Below are 25,061 nucleotides of genomic sequence, written 5' to 3' on the forward strand. Positions count from 1 at the left end.
TTTATGTTGTTGTCCAACAAATGCTAATGCTGAAGTGACTTCAGTCAACCTCATCTCCTCACCTAGAATTTGTGCAGGCACAGTCAGAACTGCAGCATGCCAGATGTTCCATAGAATTATGCTGTCCATGAAAGCAAGAAAGCACAGCAAAAATACATGCAAAATATTGTTTAGAGTGCTTTGCTTTCTCCTGTGTTTTTTCCTCTAGGTTATTATACCAATCACCTGGAGCATAAATCTGTCATCTTCTCCATCTGTTCTTTCTTCTAAAGCAGCTCCCCATTGCCCTTGACTGTTTTTCTTGTATACAATTCTTTATCAAACCTAATTGGAAACAGCATTGAAACCAATACTCATCATTGTCCCAGGCATGCGCTTAACCCTTCTGCATCCAGAACAGTGCTGAACACTGCATCAGATGGTGCAAAGGATTTTCCCCTCAAATGCTGAGCCAAATACCTTTTCATCATTGAGACGACAGTTATTTTTAAGCATACCATGATGAAAATAAAGTTAGAATTGCAAATTTTCCAGGCTGCCAGCTATGAGCAGAGACAGAAACATGCTGTCATGTGAGATCTTGCAGAGATGAGAAGAGATAGAGCAGAATTTGGTCTTTTATACCACAGTATAATATTTACCATTATGACAAATGTAGCTGCTGAGAGAATGGTAGAAATGCCTCTTCTCCCAGGCAACAAACAGGACCCAAGGAAATGGCCGCATGTTGTACCAGAAGAGGTTTAGATTAGACATGAGAAAGAACTTTTTCTCTCAGAGAGTGGTCAGGCACTGGCTGCCCAGGGAGGTGGTGAAGTCACTGTTCCTGGCAGGGTTCAAGAAGTGTCTGGACAAGGAGCTAAGAGATATGGTTTAGTGGCTTGTGGTGGCAATGGTAATGAGAGGATGGTTGGACTAGATGATCTTGTAAGTCCTTTCCAACCTTGTGATTCTATGACCTTGGAAATATATATCTATATATTCAGCAAGTAGGGTTTCTAACAACAGAGACTGATTACAGTCCAGGCACAGCATCTCTCCTTTGTTTCTAACACTGTTAAGAATCTCAGTGTCACAGGAAAAAAATAAAGCATGCTTTAGAACAAATAAAAAGAACATAGTAAGAGGATATATTTTACACAAAATCTGGAGTTTAATGCTTGGAAATCATGACTGATTCACTGGGTGCACTGCAGTGCACAAAGGAAGAATGAAGCCTTACATTTTCAGGCATTACTAGTTTGTTTTCATTTGTGCTCTGTGATAATATATCTAGATCTTTTAAAACTTTGGATTTTGAACAGCTGAAGTACTATACACTGCATTTAAAGAAGTTTCACACACCTTTCAAGTAGATGATTTACCGTAGGAGTAGAATAAGGTGAGTTTCTGCACAGAACACATAATCTTTGTAAATGAAATAACAAAAACTGTTTAATTTCTTGATTATTTTAAAGGTCTGACAGTACATTATCATAATGCTTTACTTTGTTAGTGAATTTAATCAGCAGGTACAAATAAATCCAACCTAATTTTATAATTAAACAAACAAACAGATGCTTTAGGGCTACATATTACATTATCAATCCATAAAATAGTAAATAAGAATTGCTAAAGAAAGCAAGCTGTTCTCTTACAGAGAAATCAGTCAGTAAAATTTAAATTCACTTTCATTCAAATATGAAATGCCCTAAAAATGACTCATAAAAACCAACCAGCTTTTTAAAGTCAACATTAGATGTATTTTTAAACCACAACTGTGGATAAGTCTATGACAATATCCTCCAGCAATTTATAATTTCCCTCAACTCATGCATTACATCAGCTTTAAGATATTCCTATAGGAGTTTAAAGCTCAACTAATAACCAGAAAAAGTTATTCACTTTCTCCAAATCATGCATTTCTGCTAGAATCCCAAATGCCAGATATTCTGAATGGCAAAAATATTTTTAACTCAAAGCAAATATATGAGACAGAACAGAACACAAATATGCAGATTCTTAGTTTACTGTTCTAACTGTTAGGTTGTTCCTAGGAATAGTAAGATTATACTTTCACCAGTTATACCTAAACCCAGCTGTGATAGCTCCCCCTGAACAAATTTCTCGAACACCTTAAAAAACAGATATTTAATTATTTAACACCAGATCCTGGGTTCTGCTGACATACCTACAAGGTTACATCTTTTGGTCTCTGCTTATATGATAAAATAGAATTATTTGGGTTGGAAGGGACTCTTAAGATCATCTAGTTGCAATCCACACGCTACAGGTAGAGACACCTTCCTCTACACCAGGTTGCTTAAAGCCCTATCCAGCCTGGCCACGAATGCTTCCAGGGAGGGGGCATTCACAGCCTCACTGGCAAACATGTTCCAGTGTTTCACTATCCTCACAGGAAATAATTTCTTCCTAATATCTACTCTACATCTATCCTCTTCCAGTTGGAAACCATTTCCCCTTATCCTGTTGCGACAGGCCCTTCTAAAAAGTCCCTCCACAGCTTCCTTGTAGGCCCCCTTCAGGTAGTGAAAGGCTGCTATAACATCTCAGAGCCTTCTCTTCTCAAGGCTGAGGACTGGGGTTTTTTCAGCTCATCTTCGTAGGGGAGATGGTCTAGCACTCTTTTTGGTATACTTGAAAATTTATTTCTACAACTCTAGTTAAAATTTAAGGAAACAGATAAAAAGTATGCAAGCAGCACGACATTAGTATATGTACACTCAGTTGCTTTATTTCTAATAGCATTTTTTTTTCATATTTCTTCTTCAGTGTGTGGGTTGTTTAGGTTAAAAGCACTTCTGGACAATATTTTTGTGAGTTTCTTTGTTAGAACTTGTTATATCACTTTCTAAACTCGATAAATAATGCATAGCAAAGCAAGCTTATGGTGAGTGAATATTAATGGCAGGGATTAGAGCACAGAATCTAATCTACAGTCAAAGAACACTAAAGCACAGAGTACTAAGTGACATAAGTAGGCTAATTGGATGCTTTTTACAGGAACTGCTTTTCTGCAAACTTGAGATTTACCTGACAGAGATTTACTTGATGACTCTTGGCATGGGAAAGAAAAAAAAATCCATCTCTTTTTTTTTTTTTTGTCAGATCTGTGTCTTGACATCAAGGGGAAAAGACAGAGATCTACTCGGTACCTTAATGGCATATTATTTTCCTTCTTCATTTATTTCAGTAATCAAAATAGTTCTTACTATTGTTTTACTCATCTCAAAATCCTTTTCTTACTCTTGAAATACACAACTCAGCTTAAACGTTATCTTCTTGTTCTATCATACAGAAGAATAACTACAGAAGTTCTTCCCAGCTCTTTTTCAGTGGCTGAAGATGCTAGGTGCTCGAGTCTTAGAACAATTTAGATATCAAGAATTCCAAACTCAAAGGCTGGAATCTGCTTTTGACTTGAGGAATTATTAATATATGAATATTTCTTAATAAAATTGATAGTCATATTTTTCAGCCATAGAAGCAGAGAACAGTACTAGTTACTAGTCTAATACACAGATTTCAGTCTTAGGATTCATAGGTGAGACAGGCACTCAAAGGGGCAGAGCACTTGAAGTTCATGCTTAGGTAAAAGAAGGAAAATGGAAGTAGCAAGAGCAGACGGTCTATCAAAAATATTTATTAAGTTATGGACAGAAATGCCTACGTAACACTGGAAATTTAGCTGCCTGCCCAAACTATGGCAAGGTGAAACAGCAAATAAATAAAATACATTACTGTATATATAATGAATAGCTAGCTTAATGCTCCTGCATGCATCAATACAGACTGTGATACATTATTTAACTACCCTTTCAAAAGAGCATCTTAATAAAGTTTCACCTAAGTAGAATGGCATTTCAGAGGTATCTTCACATTTCAAAAGACTACAGAATAATTCCTACTTTATGTAAACACATATACCAAAATTATCATATATGTATGTAGCTCTGAAAGTATTGTCTCCTATTTATTTCCATGAAACCTACAGATACAAAGAGCACAATAACACTGTTCAATAGAGCAAATTCTTAGCTACAAAACACTTTTCCAGCAGAATCACCATCATGAGCTATTCATTTTTGCCAGCCAAAACCTGAACAAAAACCTGCCTGCCATACGTGTATAAATTTACACCAGCAAAGGTGATCCACTGTTGCTGTTGCCACTGCTAAAACACACCACCCACTGCCTTACTATGTCAACATCCACTGGCTGGTCTCCAAAACCATTCAGCAAGCATCGATGAATGTCAATGAGTGCCATTTATTCCACATGGTGGAATTCAATTCCACACCTTTTCTTCTGCATTTTCATGTCAGATGCCATTTTGTCAGACTGCCCCATTACTGCCATCTGTCATATGGCAGTATAAAGAAGAGGAATACTGTCAGGATGCTCTACTGCCATACCACCAACTTCCACCTCTGACAGAAGGTGCCAACATAATAAAATATGAGACATTACATGTTAGTGAATCAGTTATCCATGGAAGTATATATTAATATCTGAATCACAGAATGGCTAGGGTTGGAAATGACCTTAAAGACCATCAAGTTCCTACCCTCCTACCAGAGGCAGAATTGTTACCCAATAGATCAGGCTGCTCAGGGCCATTCAAACTGGCCTTGAATGCCTTAAAAGAGGAATCTGAAGTTCATAGCTTTATAAATTGCTAAGCTAATATTTACACTGTGAAAACAAACTAGAAATCTCCATACACTTGTGTGTTTTTATAGCATACAACTGATTCTAAGCCTGCAAGGACAAGTCAATTTATACATCTTTATTACCTACAAGAATTAATGAAACATGGGATGTAAGTACCTTTTTCACTAGCAGATGATTATTAAGAAAATCAAATTTTAAATCTTATTGTAAATCACATTTTCCTGGTCAATTAGGTTTCAGTGAAAATAAATCCATAGATAATGGAATATTTAGCCATTCCCTCTGAGGGTAAGAAAAGATTTTCTTTGGTTGTAGTTGTTAGACTCTAAGCAATATGTTGGGCATGTACAAGGAGGTGCCTTCTATAGGAGAAAATTTGGTGAAATCCCTTTTGTGTTGTTGTTTTTCTCCCCACTGCTACTTCCTGCCCATTTATGATTCTACATGCAATAGTAAATTACATAAGAATATTTTATTGCAAATTTTCACGTTCAAAAAAGGAGAATTCCTCAAATTATGCTTTAACTACATGTTATGCTACTATTCCATGCTCTTCTATGTTACAACCCATATTATGGCATTATGAGACATTTTCTATTTGAGAAATTTCTTTGCATTTCAAAGGTAGAATCTGTTTTAAACATAAAAGACATTCAGGCATGAGAAAACAAAAAAAAAAAAAAGGAAAAAACACTCTGCACTGAAATGGCAGCAACAGAGTAAATGCAGCTTGTGCAGATTTACGTGACGTTAGCTACCAGTCGGCTAGAGACTTCCAGACCAAATTATTGTGTTTTCAGGTTATACCGCTTGTAATATATGCAATTGCATTATATTCTACCTAAAGATAAATCAGGTGAAGAATGACAATAATGCGGAAAACAATAAATTGGAACAAGATGATGTTCCAATTGTTTTTTACATATATATATATACACACACACACATATATAAGAACATAATACCAGGATAATCCTAATTTAATTTAATTACAACAGTTGAGTCCTGGGAAAAGCTTGTACAGCAATATCAGAAATATAAATAGCAATTCAGAATATTCAGGGAAACAAACTGATTTTTTTTGGTATCCTTAAATAAACACTTTTTGCCAGGCTAAGTATCAGTCTGAGAGTTCTCTCATTCACTTAGCTGCCTTTGTCAGTGTCAGGAAGTTAAAAGCCATATTAGCCATGAGCTAACAATTTTGGTAACAATAGGTAAAAACGCGTTAAGAAGATACTATCAATATAATTCATGAAGATTGCCTGCCCTCAGGACTCAGTTACATTCAAGTATCAATAAAATCTGTATTCCTGTAATTTCCCTATCACCTCTGCTTTTCATCAAACAAGACTAGCAATATGTTCTTTATTGCCAAGCATGGAAGGAGTGAAATGATTTCTCTCTCCCCATACACAGTGTTTGCAATCTGTATAACTCTCATGAAGTTACAGAACTCATCTTTTTGCTATACAGCAAGACTACTTTTTGGCTGGGGCAAAGAATAGGGGAGGATATGGCAGAATACATAGGAAATCAGGTTTTAACTGCAAAAAAAAGTATTAATATGTCAGATATCTTCATATGTGGATGCAAAAGAAAAACTCTTCCTTTGGCTTTTGTTTTTTCTCCCCTTCTGTTCCCTGCTCTGTAGATGCCTTTCTTGTTCAAGTCATGCAAGGCACTGTACTTGGGCATAGTCTGTTTTGTTCCACAGGGAAGAGTGAAAAAAAGTAAGAAAACAAAGCAAACAATGTGGAAACTTCTCACAACATTTGGATATGGATGACATTCAAGTATGGAAAGTAAAGAATGGGTCATTGTTCATCGTCATCTTTCCAGGGAAGCAACTTTCATTCCTCTACATTGTCATGAGATAAATATTACCAACGCTTTTTTCCCCCCCAAGAAATGGGAACAGAAAATCTGCTCAATTCACAGCTGTGTTAAGCACTGAAGCACAGCAGAATGAGCTATAGGGCCCGTGGAGGAGAAGCTCTTGGAAAAATAGAACAATTTTTGCAATGGACAAAGCATGTGGGATAAAGTCTGCTAAAGCTATCAGACAGCCATATCAGTGTTGAATATATAAAAAACTATATAACTAAGAAACCAAATGAACCACTTGTTTAATATACTAAGAGATAGCCCAGTTAGTGTGAAATACCAGAAAAGAATGTGGTACATACTACTGCGAGATTCAATGCCTCTGAAACTAAGTAGCTCAAACACAACAGGACCCTGATCATTCACTAATTTGTGAGTGAACAGGGTTAGCAGCTGAAAATGAAGATGCTCCTAATCACTGCCCTCAGAAACAGAGCAGTTGGAGAAGTACAGGAAAGACAGTTGTCTTTCCAAATTTTTTGGTGACATGGATCACTTGAAAACTAATGATTGCTATGACAATTAACATGTCTGAGTCATAATAATAAAATTGACTTATACATGTCTAGATTTCATTACAGAGACTTCCCTATGTATCTGTTAATGAAGAAATTTATGCTGTAGCTGATCACTTTATGTACATAACCAGTCTGACAAAGTTAAATTATTATATTTCCTTAAACAAGCAGTACCCAAAACAGGGAATACATTTCATAGACTGAAATTTCCCATCAGTCTGTAATTCAGGTTTCAGAATTGTTCAGTGCAGGTTAAAAATGATCTTTTATTCGCTTACAGTTACAAGTAGGTGCTCTATACATCACACTGACAACGTAAACCTCCAAAGTATAAAAGTCAAAGACCCTTGCCCTATCTAAAAGGGAAGTGATAGATAAAACCGGGGAATTTCAATTAAGAATGAATGTGCAATTACTTTAAAGGAAAAATAAAACCAAGCTATCCATTAGGAATATACGAGCAGCTGTTTAAAAAAAAAACAGGCTGTGTGATCATTCAATTAGCTCTCAACCTTGAAGGCCACAGATCATTTCATTTGTCACCACATCGATTAGGCAGCTTTACATTTTGAGGGCTGCTAGCCATTAGGTTATTAAATCCAGATAATTTATTTTCTTAGATTTGCATGAATACATCCTACATTAGCTAATTAAGAAAGTTAGAAAATTTGTATCAAGCCCTTTTTATGTGTATAACAAATTGCTATTCTGAAAATGCAGACAGATATTATATGTATTTCTTCAAGGTAAATTATGAGCAAGGACTTACTTAAAACTGAAAATTGTCATATCCATTCTGTTAACTATGAAACTACAAGATAGAAATAAATACCAAGGAAGAAATACTAAACAGGACAATCTTAAGTATTATAAGTATTCTCTCAAAATCATAAAAATCAAGTACAAGAGCCATTTCTAGAATTTTTACATGTTTTTGAACCCTCCTTTTTCCAATGGTAAAACAAGCTCCACATCTATTAGGAGCTTGAATTGGAAATATACTAATTCTAACAAGTAAAGGTAGTTATACAGTTTTTAAAACACCATTTTTATTATTTTTTTTTCCATAGAAGCTGAACTGATACTGTAGTATTTGAAGTAATTTTATTTAAAGAAAAAATAATTAGAAATGCTTTCTTGTTTTGTTACAAGGTGTATTAAAGATCATTCACTTACCTTAGTAAAAGATGCCTGCTTCTGACTGGAGCAATTTTACTTGCATGCTTGTAAACTCTTGAGCAGTAATCCTGTTATGTGTCTACAGCAGTTTCATAGGGGTGGGACTTCTATCTAATAATGAATTCACCAGGGAATCTTCCTGTTCAAAGAACACTGCTGCAGAAAAGGCACTCTACGTTTGCTGTCACAAGGTTTTAGATGATTAGGTTGACACAGGGAGTAAGTACACATACATATATTTAGTGATGCGGCATCAAATATTTTCTATATGGTAACACTTGGACAAAAAGACTGAAAATTGCATTATGCTTTACAGGAGACTTTTAAATGTGTGAGTACACAGAGATTAAAGAAAATAAATATGAGAAAATCACTTATCTAGTCTGTGTGGGTGTAGCATACTGGCATGACTGGTATGGTTAGTAATTTTAAACATTTAATCTCAGAAGCAGAAACTCAGAATCATATTTTAAAATGTGGATTTATACATTCAAAATTGTACTTTAAAGTTCAGATTCATACTTTAAAAGTTGTATTTTATTGTATCTTAATCATAAATGATGAGCTGCCTAAAGAAGCAGATGCACATCCACCCTCTGGCAACAACTAATTTCCCCTGTCCAGTGGCAGCACAGATCTAATGAAGGAACCCTGTAATATGTTAACTAACTCAATAACATCAAAACTAGCTTCCTACAAGCTCTGTGAATGTGAGTGGTGATGCTTATGGTCACTATTAAGATCTATGAGTGAAAAACAACAGGAGAGTACACACGGTCACATAAAGCAGACTTACATGGCTACCAAAAGAGACATTTCTGAAAAGGCTACAGCACTGAGCATGAAAAAGACTAAGTATTCCACTGTTCAATCAACCACATTAGTGAAGCTAAATCACCCAGCATTTTTCTCATCTTGTTTGTAAATTATAAAAAGCAAAATAAAGCACAGTCTAGATCTAAAGTCAACAAAATCAAGTTAAAAATAGAACTTGAAGGATTTTAGGATACCCAAATTGAAAACAATCGACATCCTCAATTTTTGCTTGTGTCTAAATCAGGAAAACCTCTAAAGGAATCTACATAGTATAAATAGAACTAAGATTCCTGAATGCCTCTAGAATTGCTTATTTAGTTATTCACAGATGTCCACTTGAGAGCAGGGTTGAGAATGTTTGTAGCTAGCTCTTTCAAAATGTGAAACCAGGCCAAGAAAATAGATGGTTCATTCCCTAAAATACTTTGAAAGCACCATTCTACCTTTCTTCTTCTGCTTGCTACCTCACTATAGAGGTACTGAGAGTCACACCTTTCCCTGAATTGCTCTGGTTCAGCATTGATTCAGCATATGGAAGACAAATCAACTCCCCTGTCTTTGATTTCATTTCCCAATTGTATGCAAGTGCCCTTGCATATGCATGTCTATGTGCTTACTACATATTCTTCTGAAACTTTTTCAATAAGGACAGAACACAAGAATTTGAGGTACTTAAAAGACAAACCAAAAGAATAAATGGAATACTAGATTGTTCAAACATGATCGCAACCTGAATAGCAGGTAACGACCTTTACCTATAGTAGAATTTTAGGATTTTATTCCAAGAGAAGTAGAAAGAATGTACGGTTTCTTAAAGGGCAGATGTAATAGCAGAGAGGGATGAAAACATAATGAGCTAGTCAAAAGCCAGAACAGGAAAAAAAGGAATAATCTGTTCCCATCATTAGACTAGACACTAGTTTATAATTTTACTTTAAAACAGCCCAAAAAAATGCAAGCTGTTTACCTAAATTAACCTTGTTCTTTTCTCAATTATATGTAGAAATTTTCAAACTACTACCCATAACTCTGAGAACAAAACCTTCATGTCAGTACTTTGATTCTGCTCTTCTTTCTATAAAGTAATTGCACCCCAGTAGATCTGAGAACTTAATTATTCTGACTTAACAAATTGATTTTACTTAAGACCTTCTTTTATTGATTTACTATGCAGTTGAAATACTATTTCACCTTCTGGCTTGTACACTGCTTGTATTAAATTACCAACCATTTTTCATCTACTTTACACAGGTATTGTTTTTTTAGGGAAAAAATTGCATGCAGCTCCCCTGTTGCTGTTGGATAGCCAGACTTTCAGTAACACTTTTGATCTTTGATAGGCTAGCGAGTAAGAGATACAAGTCTCCTTGTATAGATGTTCTTTAATCACATTAAGTCGTAGCACTTTGTAAATTGAATGTATTCTTTGATAGAGAAAATTAAATTTTATAGAATATTTTTCTGTGAACATTGGTTTGATTTACAGGTATTGTTTTGCTGAAACATAACCTGTGTTGAACAATATCTGTAACAGCATGAAAACAATGAATGCTTCAGTTAATGACAAAAAATACTGAACTTATTGGCAAGTACATTTCATCAACAAGCTGTAAACAGAGATGAACTCCATCAAACAGATTTAAGCAGAAACACTATTCCTTAGCATTTAAGCATTTAACTATTCTCTTCCCCTTTCAGTCAGAAGAGGACCATCTATATAAGAACATACAAATTGTTTGACAGTCTTCTTTAGTTTCCAAGCTGAAATACACCAGACAGTGTGGAAGATTTGAATCCTACATGGAACTGCCACAAACTTTATTTCAATAGAATGTTGATGGCATGTTGTCTGTCACTCTGTTTTAGTGGTGCATAGGTTGTAAAGGGTCAGCACTCCTGCCTCTCTGGGGAAGAAATTGCTGGTGTTCCTAAGGAGCCCACTTCAGATTTTTATTTATTTATTTATTTGTATGAAGGGTTTTCAATAAAGAAGCATGGAGGGTCTGCCCAACCACCTTGTGTTTATAATTTAAGAGTTTACAGAATCATGCATAAGAGCCTTTTTTGGAGAAAGTTTATTCAATAAATATTATTCTGTTCCATAGTACAAGTATCTTTAAAAATATACATATTTTAATGGCAGAAAAGTATTTTAATTTCAGCAAGTTGTAGATTTAAAGGGAAGAAAATGAAAAAACTGCAGGACAGGGGTGCTCACTACAACTACAATCAAATACGTCAAAGACAGAATAAAGATATTATACAGGGAAACATTGAGCAGTATCACCGTGCATACTTATTCCTTGAAGGGTTTAGAGTCTTTGTAATCTCTTCAGAATTAAAAACTCTAGAGATGTATTCTGACAACATTTGAGTTTAAGTAATAGAAAGCTGCAGTGAGAAAAGCTGTTGCAGAGAAGGCTGGCAAAGTCTTCAGTACAAAAGACTGTATATAATTATTAGTTAGCCTAAGATTCTAGTCAGCTTAGGACACTTCAAGTTTAAGATTTACTTTCTACAGTTTTCTTCTGGAGATAAATCAATAGTATACTACCAGTATACTACTTCAAACAATCTACTTTCCTCACTTCTACTCTACGCACAGTTTTAAGCCCCAGAATTTGAAGAGTTTATGCCAATACAGTTCTTAATGCATTCCTGTTGCTATGATCAGTTTGTTTATAGCTTGCAGATGAAGTCTCTCATTCATATTTTTGAGAATATTCTGGGATTTTTCATTGACTAAATAGTAACTTTTGACCTTCTTGCCCTACATGCGTGGGCAGTGCTTCCTCTCTGTGCATCATGTATAGTACTTGAACGGCAGCATCAGCTTTTGCCAGCATCAAAAGCATTGTACTGGCATTCTATCTGTACTGCAAACAAAATTAATAATTACACCCATTCATACTCTTCTGAAGGCTAGCTTTACTGAAATTTCTTTGTATATAGGAGGAGAATCTAATGTGTTCGAGAAAATTCAGAACAACACTCCCTATGTTTAATTAACAGGTGTAATATGGTTCAGTAGTCAGGGAAATGAAGAGGACAGCTTTTCTGCAAGTGTGAATTTCCACTTTCCATTCTTAACCAAAGGAAAGCATCTTACAACTAGTATGAAATCAAAAAGAAAACACCACTATTTAAGTATCATAGTGCAAAAGCCTAATAGATAATGTGTTGAAAATAATACAATACATAAAAATACAGGATAATATATTTGCCGATTCAGTTGCCTATGTTATTTTTTACATTGTTTTCTTAAAGAAACACCAAAAAATACAAAAGCCCCCTTTATTTTCACCCACTTGTCACAAAAATCCAACACTTGGGGCACAGGCAAACAGAATAAATTTCTCATAGATTAAACTTAACACATAAGTGACTGCTGTGGTAGAAGTGAGTGCAGACTACACTTTTGCTCTCTCACTTCAAAGACACTGGAAAGCATTCCTCACACTAGATAGTGCTACTTATTGCATTTCTCATGGATAACTGGATTATAAATACTTTCAATTTGATATTCATAAACTGATATTAAAATACTGTAACATTTCCTGAGTTTCCTGTTTCCCATGACTTCCATCTGTAATCTTTTTAGTGACCTTCAAGACAGATTTTTTTGTTTGTTTGTTTTTCTCATGGTTTCTGTGAAAATGAATGTAGCCTAGAGTAGACTTAAGACCAACATTTAGAAACCATTTTGTTCTTCCATTTCTCACCCCCACTTTTTTTCCCCCATGCTTATGAAAAAGACAACAAAAATAGTTCATAAATATTTGTATGAACTTTTTGTCTTGTTTAGAAATAAAGATTTTACAAATATTTTGAGAGATTCATAAAAAGTGAGTAATTATGATGGCCTAGATTACCCGTTTTTAGCTGTCTTCATCTATTAAATTGAAAGATATGACTTGGCTGGAAATGTGAGTACATTTCTCATGAGGAGAAAAGGATAAAGGATATTTCACATGGTTATTTCAAGAACTGGGAGATCCTCCTGAATGTAGCCATACAAAGTTGACACAGAACACCAAAATCACTGAACATTAGTTAAATGATGCATGTAAACTAATTGGCAAACTAATACTTACCTGGTATTTTTTTGTTTTCTTCTAAGTAACAGTAACATGTCATCAGAAAAAATAAATATTTATATTTAAAAAAACCTAAATCATACTTCTACCAGATATTGCAGACATGACAAAGCTCTAACAGATGATGCCTTTTTCCTACATGCTGTGAACTTGACCTCAGAGGAAACACAAGAATTAGACTGAAAAACAGTAGGGAAATGTAGCATAAACTTACATGTTCAATGATGAAGTATCTAAAGGGTAAAGTTAAAGGGGCTGAAAGAAGCCTGATCTATTTGTCTACAGCAAGAGAAGGCCAGGATAACTTCTTCATAGTCAAGTATTTTCAGAAGTATTCTGCAAGTACTCTGAATGGATTGCAGATTAGCTTTTCATAAAATAAATAAAATAAAAATATCAACCACTCTGGTGGGGGGGAGGGGGACAACTATTGTGTCCCATAGCCTCAAGCATTAGAAGTTAATAATTCAATCCCTTTAAACTCAAAAAGGATAGTCATCCTGTGCTCCACCTGAGGCTTTCATTTGCCACATAGGTGGGCTCGTCTACCTGCAAACTCCCTCTTCTTGCCTTGAGGAGATTGGAACATGTCAGAAGCCAGGATGAGCAGTAAATGCATGAGTACCACAGAAGTATTCCAACTTTTCTTCCCTTTGTAAATATCTTGGGGGGGGGGGGGGCTCAAAACAACTACAGAAGTATTTTAAAATAAGATTTTATGCTTGTTTTCAAAAGCTGCTGCCTAGAAATTTGTTGTGTACAATTTCCCTTGAGTTAGAGCTTCTCTTCACAATCTGCTCTTTTAAGCAGGAACTTCCTGGACTTCTTAAACAGGATGATTATTTGCATAGAACAAATCTCCCAGGCAGTGTCTCTGAGATACGTACTGTGTCAAATAAACAGATAGACATATCAGAACACATTTACTTCAGAAAGACTTTTTATGCTGAGTGGTTCTCTCAAAGAGAAAGAATGTTCAGGTTTTCAGAAACAGCAACCATCGTGAAGTTTAACAATTGACAATTGCTTCTACACAACATTCCTTATCTTGGCACCCCACTAAGAAATAATCTTACTGGTTCCTTATGTCAGACTAGAAAAATCTCACCCTGGTTCTATACACCAGGATCAGAGAAGTCTCCATAACATGTAGGATTCACTTCTACATTAAAGAGGGCGTGGGAGAGCAAAAATTCCATTAGACACTTAAAGGTGAGATTTAGTAAACAATATGATTTTAGCTGACATTAGTAGGTTACTTCCAGTGGTTTCACCGGTAAAAATGGAATAATGCTTCCATTCCTTGTCACAGAGAGAGGACTGAAGAACTGGTTTTGTTTGGCAACTGACAACATTAATAAGGTAAATTAGTATTTTTAATCAAACAAGAGTCATCAAGTCTTTCCTTGTAAGACACTAATATCAAAGTAACATAGGGATAGTATTGGCATAACTACTTTGAAACAAACACGAAACAGGTAGAGGTTTTAATTTACCCCTTATAAGAAGAAAATAAAAATCTAAGACTGTCATGGTTACTTCCTACTAGATAATAAAACTGGAGATAAAGTCGTAGGAGATCTATACACATTCACCAGTCAAGACAGAAGTGTTAACAGGTTTTCACCACATTGTCATTCATAGTTAAAAGAAACAAACATTCCAGAAGGAAATGAACTCAATAAGTAGAGAGAAAAATATATTGCTATGGAAGAGACGCATGGCAAGCTACCACTTCTATCTTTAACTTCTGGGGAGAGATAAGATGGAGGAATAGGCCAGAAATTTCAAGCATATTTGTCCAATCACAAATATTATTTTTCAAAAAAAAATCTAAAAAACTAAAATATCAACTTGATGTTTCTGAGAGAGGGAGGGGGAGAAGAGGAAGCAGGGAAGTTATACCCACAAAATCAGAAGTTTCATCATGAAATCTTGCATCTCAAATACAAGAACATGCATTAGAAACAATGTATGAATGGCTAATTTTCCTCTGTTCTCCCCTCCACACACACTTGCTTGCAGGCATGGAAACTTTATGAATTTTAGTTCTGTCTTTGAACTCCGCTACATAAATAAAACAATGTTGCTTTTTTCCCCTTAAACTAAGAAGAAAAAAAACAAACAAGAATAACAAAATTATGTCTCTCTAGGCTGATATTCAGGATCATGTCTTTTGCTATGTCTTATCATGCTGAAAGGCTGAACAGAGGCTTGGTGCTTCCACATGCAGGGATATGAAAGATCCTGACATATCCACTCCTGTTCCAAAGCTGCAAAGGGCACATATGAGAGAATGTGAAAAAGCACCTCACAGAAAGGAAATCTGCAGTTTCTTCATTATTCACAGCTCATTTTATAAATGGGAAGACATAGTCATAGCTATAACACATTAGTTACAGCTAACTACAAATAGATAGCTCATAAGTATAGGACTCCTATCACTTTCACCATTACTTCTGTTATTTAAATAGGTAAATATTTTTATTACAAACTCAAATGTAGTTTATATTTCTCTTATATGCTTGGGATTAGAGATAAGAGGTTTGGTGTTTTCTCCCTTCTCTCTTTTTACTCCTTGTCCGCAGTATTCAGTCATTTCACACTGAAAGGTGCAGTTACAAGTGCTCAAAGGTGAGCTCCATGAAAAGGCAACATTTTAACTTCAGAGCTTGCAAGACTGAGACAATAGATGAAGCAGGATGAATAGCTTAAGTGGATGCATAGAAAGCAAAGGAAACATTTTTATCTAGTGAAAAGAATGGTAATAAGCTCGACTCAGCATTTATTTGGCCTACATATTCTAATTATAATTTACTCAGATTCATATTGCAAATGCACATCTGGACTTTGTCCATTCATCCACATTGTTACTTGTCCTGCTATTTATTCCAAATGTATTTTCACATAGCTCTACAGAGAGCTTCCTTTTCCCGGGGGATTTGCTTCTACCAGATGGTATTCACATGTACATATTATGTTTAGATTTCAGTAGTTTTTCCACAACTCTGTCTTCAAGTAACAAAAAGTATCACCACACAGTTATGTCTCTGGTAGAGAATTCTAAAGGAAGGAAGTTACTGCAATGTAATGGATTTGGTAACAGGAGAAATAAATGTTAAAGTGGAAAGATTTGTTCTGTTTCATGCACTCCTTGTGATAATACTTCTAGGTATTTTCAGTTTTCATCCCAAGACATTGTAGCCTACCTTTTTTCTTAGAAAAGATCTTGCAGTGTAACAGCATTATACCTCCCAAGATCAGAAGTATATGATCTTTTGAGTCTGCAAACATTCACAGACAGGCAGAAAAAATACCAGGTGTTTAGCAAACACTTTAAGCACTGTTGCTTGTTTCACAACACAAAGAACATTTTCAACACACCCACTAACACTTGACAGATGCAAGAACAGATATACAGGAAGTAAATAGTATCTAACATTATGGGTCCCAGAAAGAGGTCCCCAGTCCTTCTATGAGTAGCCTTACTTCCAGTCAGACTGATCATTTTCACAGCTTCCCTTCTTAAAGCATTTATTTACAACTACTGAAAATCACACACACACACACAAAAAACAAACAAACAAACAAACAAAAAAAAAACCAAAAAAACACACTATGGCAGATAACCATCCTTCATACATTACATACATTAGCATTTACAGTATTGGGCATGCTCATATTCTGTTAATCTTTTGATACTGGGCAGACAGATTTGTTACTTGAAAGACCAGTTGCATCAGACTAAAACCAGCAATTATGCAAGCAATAATTAACAGAAAAATGCCATTTAAAATAGTCACTTCTGATAAATCTTTAGAGATATACATTTTGATAAATTCTAAGGAAATAGTCAAGCTAAGCTCACCTCAGCATCCACCCCTGAAAGACTGTTTCTGATCAAAACTCTAAAATGCCTAGAAGGCAGAGTAGAGATGAGATTCTTCCTCGGCAGCACAAGACTGAGGTAGCGTAAGTAGGCAAGACAGTCCTGTTTTATACCATCATTTATGTATTTTACTCCATCAGTAGCACTATCAGAGGAATAAATAATCTGCTGGTCATAAAAACAGAGTGTCGCCCACCTCCCTTCTATTAAGACTTCTATTATTCTATTATAACTGCCATTATACATAGGAATGAAGTTAAAATGGGAATGCTTAAAACCAAAGCTAAAACATAAATTTGTACTTTCCATCCACCTCAGAAACAAGAGAAACTACTCTTGGAAGAACAATTTCATCTTATCTCTCTAAGGATGAAGTCATGAGTATCTTCTAAAAAGATATTTTTTTCTCCTAACAATGTAATGCTTGTTTCTTGCATTTCAATTGGCACCACTTCATACTGTTGTGTTCTGCAGAACAATAGAGCCAGTTGTAGAAGTGAAATGAGTCACAAATAACACATGACTTGGAGCATGTAAGGTAGAAGTGACTATATCATTTTGTTTCAGCAGCCAAACTGCACAACAAAATCATATTTGTTCCTTATTTTAATCCAGAATTTTGTTGTTGACCTAAGTACATTTTTTAAAAACTGACATTACATAACATTCAGAATTGCTCATAAACATCACTACTACTAACTTAGTTTTTATACCCCTACTGCTTGCACGATACAAGACAATAGCCTTATATTATTTATTAACCCATAATACAGAAGTAAGAAACATTCCTGCAAGAGCAGCAGGTGCAAAATAGCTCCTCCATGCAAAATCAAGTTGGGTATTATGACAAGATTATTTTTTGTTGCTGCTGTTTTTTTGTGATATTGAGAAGTTTTGACAAGATACTGTGAAGATTTGTAATATTATATACAGATCAAAACTGCATTTCTCTGCCTCTCCTAGAAGAACAATGAGAAGGCTCCTGGATAGATAAGCAGATGACTGGAAAATTTGTTCCTATTGAACTTCCTTTCTTACTGATCTTTTAATTCTTTTTCAGAAAGTTATTCAGGAAATAAGTAACTGTTCTCACATTGTTCTCATCTGCTAGAATCAAAAGATTAATTGTCATCTTCCAACTATTTCTACACTCTCTGCTCTTAAGTGAGGGAGTAGATTTCTACTGCACAGTAGCATCCTGAGGCATTCCTACTGTTTGGATTGTACAGTTGAAATAATACTAGTGTACAGTTAGAATAATATAAATATAGCTGGAAATTGATAGCCAGAAGGTATCTAAGGAAATGGACTTACCATCACTGAGGCCTTCAGTCAGGACATGTGCTCAGCAGCATCAATGCTAACCACAAGAACTCCACAAAGGAGCAATCTCCAGAAAGAGACACTACCTTAGTGGTGTTCAGCCCTTAAAAGGGATCTAGGAGGGGTGGAGCTTGACTCCACCTGAATTACCTTCACCTGTGCTCCCACAGCTGACTCATTGCTTGCTTCAGATGGTTAATTAGAGTTTTAAGCTGTGATCAATAGTTTCCTTTACAGGATACAAGATTAGGAATATATATATATACATATATATATTAACTATTACACTGGAATCTGATTGCTCAGGAGAAAGGAAAAAAGTCTTATGAGCAGAACATAAAACATAAAGTAGTCAAGACATGCCCACAACTTCCCTGCAGAGTTGATGCTTTTATCCAAAATGGTACAACATTTACAAGTGTTTCTTCCAGTACTACCCATTTAAAGTGTATATTTAATTTTTTAAATTCAGCCCCTTAAGGATTTTAAGAAAAGTCAGAACTGTAGGTATCTATACTCAAAGAATTCTAGCACAGATTTTTCTTATAGTGTGAATAGTCCCCCACAAAAGCATTCACAGGTTGATCAGAATTAAAATGATGTTTGTATAGGTCTTTATCAAGCTCTAGTTAAAATAAAGGTATTTGTGCAGAAAAGGTATTCTATACCAGAAGACTGGTGGAAATCAACAATCATTGTTATTTCATACTGACAATATCAGAAGTGAACTACAAAATTCATAATCTTTCCTTGTCTAAAAGAAATAGTCTTTTGAAGTTATCAAAATTCCCAAGGCTCAATTTTCACTGTGAAGTAGTATTACAGAAAGCAATTCTTCGTGTTGCAGATGCGAATTCACAGAGGAATGCCTTTCTGTTTGAACTGCTCAGATTGTTGCACTGACAATGTAACTTCATGTCTCCTGCTTTTAAATACAAAGGCAGGACACTAAGCTAATGTGTCACAGTTTGAAGGCTAGGTAGTCTACGAACATCTACAGCAAGTTACCACATCTCAGTGGGTAGATGCTTAATAAGATACATTATCATAGTTCTGTAACATACAACCAAACAAAGCTGACAGTAATAATATATTTAAATCTCTATAACAGTGATTCTTCAAGTTCTATGTATTTTTTCACATATATTGTCCATCATGAATAGAATCCTATACAAATAAGTATTTGTATTTATAATTACTACAGAATGTTACCTCACGAAATTTCACAAGTGGTCAATTTGATCACATACCTAGGACAAAGTAGTTGATAAATTAAATGCATATATGTATAGTCCAAAAGATTAAAAAAGGGATTGTTGTTTTTTTTCTACCTAAGTTTGTTTTAACATCAGATACAGGTGCTAACCAATGACTTGTCCAAATTCTGATGAAAAAACTACTTTTAAAGTACTCCTGCATGTGGAACTTTTAGCAGGGCATTCATTGCTGAAAGGCTTTAAAACCTACTTTCCTCCCAAACAGTACTCTGTTAAAAAGCTTCATAAACTCCATCTGGGTTGAAAAATCAAATCAAAGAATCTGATCAAACAATATAACATACATTCAGTTCTACCAAGATTCAGTATTTCTTGACTGACAAGAGTATAGCAGTTAACATGATACAGGGTTAGTCAGAGTAAAGAAATCATAGCAACTATAAATATAATCCAAACATATATAGTTACGAATCTCTAGGTTTTGATTAGTTAATCAAGGCACAAGCCTTTTATTGTATTAACAGCTTTAAAGTATGAAAGCTTAAAAAACAACAGATGGGAGCTATTAGGTTCCCCCATACAAGTAGTTTCTCTACACAGTTCTTCTCTCTAGATAAGAGATAACTAAATAGACATGTAGGAACATATTTGTTTACAAGCACATATTTAAGAGAATAGCAGCACAAATTTCTGAAGAAGTAAAAATGGTTTTAGTTATTAATGATATTGTCATTTAAGAAACAGCAGAATATGTGTGCCATTTTTATCTTCTCTGGCCAACAGCATAGACTTACAGACAACCCAGGAAGAGCCTGTTTCCAAATGCTAGTTATCTATCACATCCGAGGAGTTCAGTGTTATCTAGCAATGTAATTTTGCATACTGATTTCCACATAAATAAGATGACTGTGTGCCATGTACTCATTGTGGACTATTTAGAAACAGACAAAAGATACTGAATTTAGAAGGAAGACCTGTACTGTTTCTCTGCACAGGAGCAGAGACAGTTGTGCTCCTAACATTTCAGATGAACAGGAAAATTAGAGAAGAGAAATGCTCCTTCCCTCCCTACAGACAGATTTATCTGTATCTGCCATCCTTATTGTTGCAAACCACTTGAGAATAACTCGTATTGTTAGTGGCAGGGATGTACTCCTAGAGACGAATCAACACTTACGTTAATGGTATTACCATAAGAAAAGTAGAACAGTGACATCAAGTGACAGGATTCCTACAATACACTGTTGAGTGTACGAGAAGATCTGCAACTAAACCCCTTCAGAAATTCCAGTTCTTAAATATTAATAACTATGGACATTTAAAGCAGTATAACTAAAGTGTAAACACTACTCTTGGTCTCACTTGTGTTTGAATCTTCAGCTTCTCATTTTAAGTACTCTTAAGTGAGGATAAAAGAATTTAAAGCAGACTGCAGTAACTTAAGGTTTAAGCAGCAACATTAAAAAAAAACAAAACCAGAAAATCCAGCCAGTATTTGAAGCACTTATAAGGCCCTCTTATCTGAAAAGATAATAACATATTTGAAGTCATGGAAAACCTATTTTTGGGGGGGAGGGATGGGGGGCGAGAGAGAAAGAGAGAGAGGCAGCATGTATGTTCCATCAAATCCTGCTTCCACACTTAGGGCAATGACAGTGAGTTGAATTTCTACAGATTTTAAGTGTGGTTAAGCATCTCCCCCTTTCAACCTTGGAGAAATGTCTTCTTCACATGAAATAACTATTAATAAAGCTCAAAAGCTTGTGAACAGTGTTTAGCACTGCTCTAAGCTTAGTTACAAAACACACATGCTGAGCTACCATCTGAAGACTGCCCTATTCCTTAGGCAGTTAACTGTGAAATGAGAGGCAGGTTTATTATTTTTATTCTGGTTTCTATCAAGAAAATACTCCAGAGTTAACAGTCTTCTGTCAGATACTTAGATCACATGACAAATGCATATTGATAGCTTGAAACCTCCTAAAACATCATAATACCCAAGTGTGTTGTTACTGATTTCCAATAGAGATGAAAGATACCTCAAACTTCCTACTACTGCAGCATCATTCAGTGTCTGTGGAATGGTAACACATAGGGGATTTTTGTTATTTCCCAGCATAGGACAAGAAAGGTACTTATTCATTAAGTCCACAGGTCTTAGGCAATATATTGATACAGCTGGATTCTGACAATGTTGAAAAAAATACATTTGCTAGTGAAGGACCAGCTCTTCTCTCCAGAGTATAACCATTTTTTTTAAGTACCCATAAGCTATGAAGTTTAATCTGAGCTTTCTGGAGGGCATGTACACAATGCATTCAAAGTAATCAGAAGAGATACAAAGAAAATAAACATTATTTCACTTTGCTTCTGTCAGGTTTCTGTAACACAAGAAACACAGAAGAAAAACTCCATTGATTCAAACATGGTTAATTTTGGTTTTGTTGTGTTTTTCCTCCTCTCTGATGCTTAATCCTCATTGTCATATAATGGTGCTATGCCAGGGAAGAGATTAACGTATTTTGTTATTAAGATATCACATCTTTACATCTGTGCACAGGATAAGACACTCAGTTTGCACTGACCTTCTCATTCATTATTTTTCACAAAGCAGATACTAAGTGTTAATCATACCATATGGACCAGCTGTTTCACATCTATCTGTTTTCTTATCTGTATTCTGATCTAAGCACTAAATATGCTTGGAAAGACTTGTGCATAGTACATATGTAGTATTCCGTTTTGTCCCAAATTTCATCCTTCTTGGAACATTTCTCACAGCAGATTACACAGTGGGAAGCCAGCTGAAAATATCCAGACTTAAGTTTGACCTCTCAGCCCTTTACAGATTTCCCATGACTTTTCTGTTATACTAAAGTTTTCTTCCTTTACACAAACTAGCTTCAATGTTGGACAACTGTCAACACTACACCACCAGTCCATGGACTGCAGACAGCCAATCAACAGTTAGTAGAAATATTCTCACCATCACATCTTCAGGAATGGATAACCTCTTAAAGTCAACTATCTTTAAAACCAGCACTGGCAACTAAAACATTAAGGGAAATACTAACACCTACCTTTTGTCATATCCCACCCTGAAGAGCAACCAACATTACAAAAGACATGAATTGCAGAATTGCAACAGTTCTAATAGCAAGCACATGTAGATCCGTTCAAGGAAAACTCACCGTATTTCTCATGAGAGCCGAGCATCACAAAACAAAATGTTTTCCATAACTCACTCAACAGCTGTTTTCTTCTCAAAATGACTGTGTAGCCAAGCTGACTTTTGACACTGAAGTTTTTCCACATGCAGGAATTCTGAAGCCTCATATCAGCTCTTCAACTGCAGATAAAGAGTTCAGTAACTTCATTTCTCTCAGAGTCCTCAGGAAAATCTTTATTTAAATCCATAAATCCAGGCTTAGGTTCAGACTCAGAGATGCTTTCACAAGCAAAATGCATCCTTCCATGAGTTTTACAGTTTCTCTGAGCTACATCCAAGATATTTTTCTGCTCAGAAATGCCTCTAATATGACCTATCTCTAGTACAAACATTACTGCCATTCCTACAGTGTTCCATAGCACTATTAACAATGTCAAAACAACCAGCCAGCCACTCTCTCCTCAGACCTTGCATGGGGACTCAAGACTTTGCTTTCACCCAAAGCCTAAAACCACTCACAGATAAGGCCTAACTGTAATTGAGTCTCATTAATTACTTAATTGTTTTGGGTGTCTGGTTAACTTTTTCAAGTCTAGGAATGTTTGCATCCTCCTCTCTAAAGCTATACAGAAAAATATCTTGTACTGTTTTTAACACGGATTGAGAAGAAGATCTGTATAGAATGTATTTGCAAAAAATTGACAGTATAATTACAGAAACGTGAAATAGAAAATACTAAGTACCAAATATTTTGCACAACATAAGGGGTAAAAAAAGCTTCTAATATTGCAATAGTAAATGCTGAAAAAAAGGGAAACTTACTGTAACCTATATCAACGTGCTCCAGAAATCCAAGCATAGTTTAAAATATAGAGCGAGGAAACTATATATATATATATATATATATATATATATACACATATATTTATTTATAAAACTACATAAATAATTTCCCTCAGATGATATAAATTATTCCATGGAATAAGGCCCCATTTTAATGATACCATTAATTTGCTAATTATATGTTATTTTCATAAAATAGGTTACTGTGTTACAGTTTGTTTGCTTTGGCTAATGGATAACAACTGCCTAATCACTTGTTTTATGCTGTTTAATTTTGAATATTTCATTAGAGATATTACTGTTTTGCCCTGTTTAAAATGTGATCTAAATCATGTTATATTTTTTCGCTATGGTTTAGATGTTTCTTTTGCTGCTCTCTCGTTCTGCCATTAGATCAAAAATCTATTCTCTCAAAAGAAAACATCTGTTCAGTGTTTGATTTTCTCACTGGCAATTTAGTAAGAGCTGTATTTGCATCTTTCCTGATGTAATGAGTAGGATGGCTGATCTTTTCTACTACATTCTTCTGTGTATCTCCTCTATTCACTGCTGAATCCTCAGAACTCTGTTATTAGTGCAATAGTTAAGAGATGGTATAAGGCAAGCGAAGTTATATTCAGGCATTTAAATTTTTTCTTTTCTTTTCTTTTCTTTTTTTTTTTTTTTAATGCTTTTGCTAGAAATCTCATTCATTGTTATTTGCCTCAAAATCCCCTTCAATGTTACGGTTTATGTACAGCTTAGATCCAACAGAAAAAATAAAACAAAAGCTCTTATGTGCCTGTAGGTGCACTGAAATAATTGAGGACATTTATTTTCACCTGTATTCATCATCATTCTCCAGCCTGCCTGGAGCATAACAAATAAGACTTGCATTTCCTTGCATTCTCCTCTTCCCCCCTTCCAACAAAATCTGATCTGCTTTGTACAAGCCTTAGCTTCAGTTCTCTTCAAAGAAACATTCAGAGCTCTGCTTCTCTTTACTTACGTTAATGTGATACATCTACAATGTCACTACTATTCTAAGTTTCACTAACTGGGCCAGCTCTGCAGCTTCACATGAACACAAATTTGCACACAAGGGAGACTTTTCCCTGTTCTTGTCAAGCACATTTATTACTTTCTGGCATGCTGTTACAGCAAATGTAGCCTGCAATGACAAGGGCCATTAGGTCCGCATTTAAACATTGATGACACAAAGGAATAAAGACCTCAACAATTTAATTTCTTTCATGATACTAGAAAAGTCTACTGAACAACATCAGCAACAAAACTTAAGGGCAGCAAAGTCTACACCTCACATTCAGAAATCCTAAATGTATGCTTTCTTTCAAAAAATCTGATCTCAACCTGGAATTACATCATATTTGCATCACGTGATGGGATTCATGTTGGGATTGGCTGTTCTTCAGAAGACTGGGGGTAATCAGCAGTTTTGCCTCTTGCAGG

The 25,061-nt window shown here is 35.3% G+C and overlaps 1 protein-coding gene across 3 annotated transcripts in view; it reads right to left on the bottom strand.

Moving 5' to 3' along the window:
• DLC1 (DLC1 Rho GTPase activating protein) overlaps positions 1–17,202 on the bottom strand; it is a 243,040-nt gene extending 225,838 nt beyond the window's left edge. Inside the window, exon 1 of one of the 3 annotated variants that reach the window (XM_072334570.1) lies at positions 17,040–17,202. The gene's annotated coding sequence lies outside the window, so the exon portion shown is untranslated. Of the gene's footprint in view, positions 1–8,255; positions 8,350–17,039 lie in introns of those variants that run through there. The other 2 variants (XM_072334569.1, XM_072334568.1) reach the window with 2 other exon arrangements.
• Between the last annotated feature and the right edge of the window lie 7,859 nt (positions 17,203–25,061).

Source organism: Excalfactoria chinensis, chromosome 4 (genome assembly GCF_039878825.1).
Source record: "Excalfactoria chinensis isolate bCotChi1 chromosome 4, bCotChi1.hap2, whole genome shotgun sequence".
Lineage (NCBI taxonomy): Eukaryota > Metazoa > Chordata > Aves > Galliformes > Phasianidae > Excalfactoria > Excalfactoria chinensis.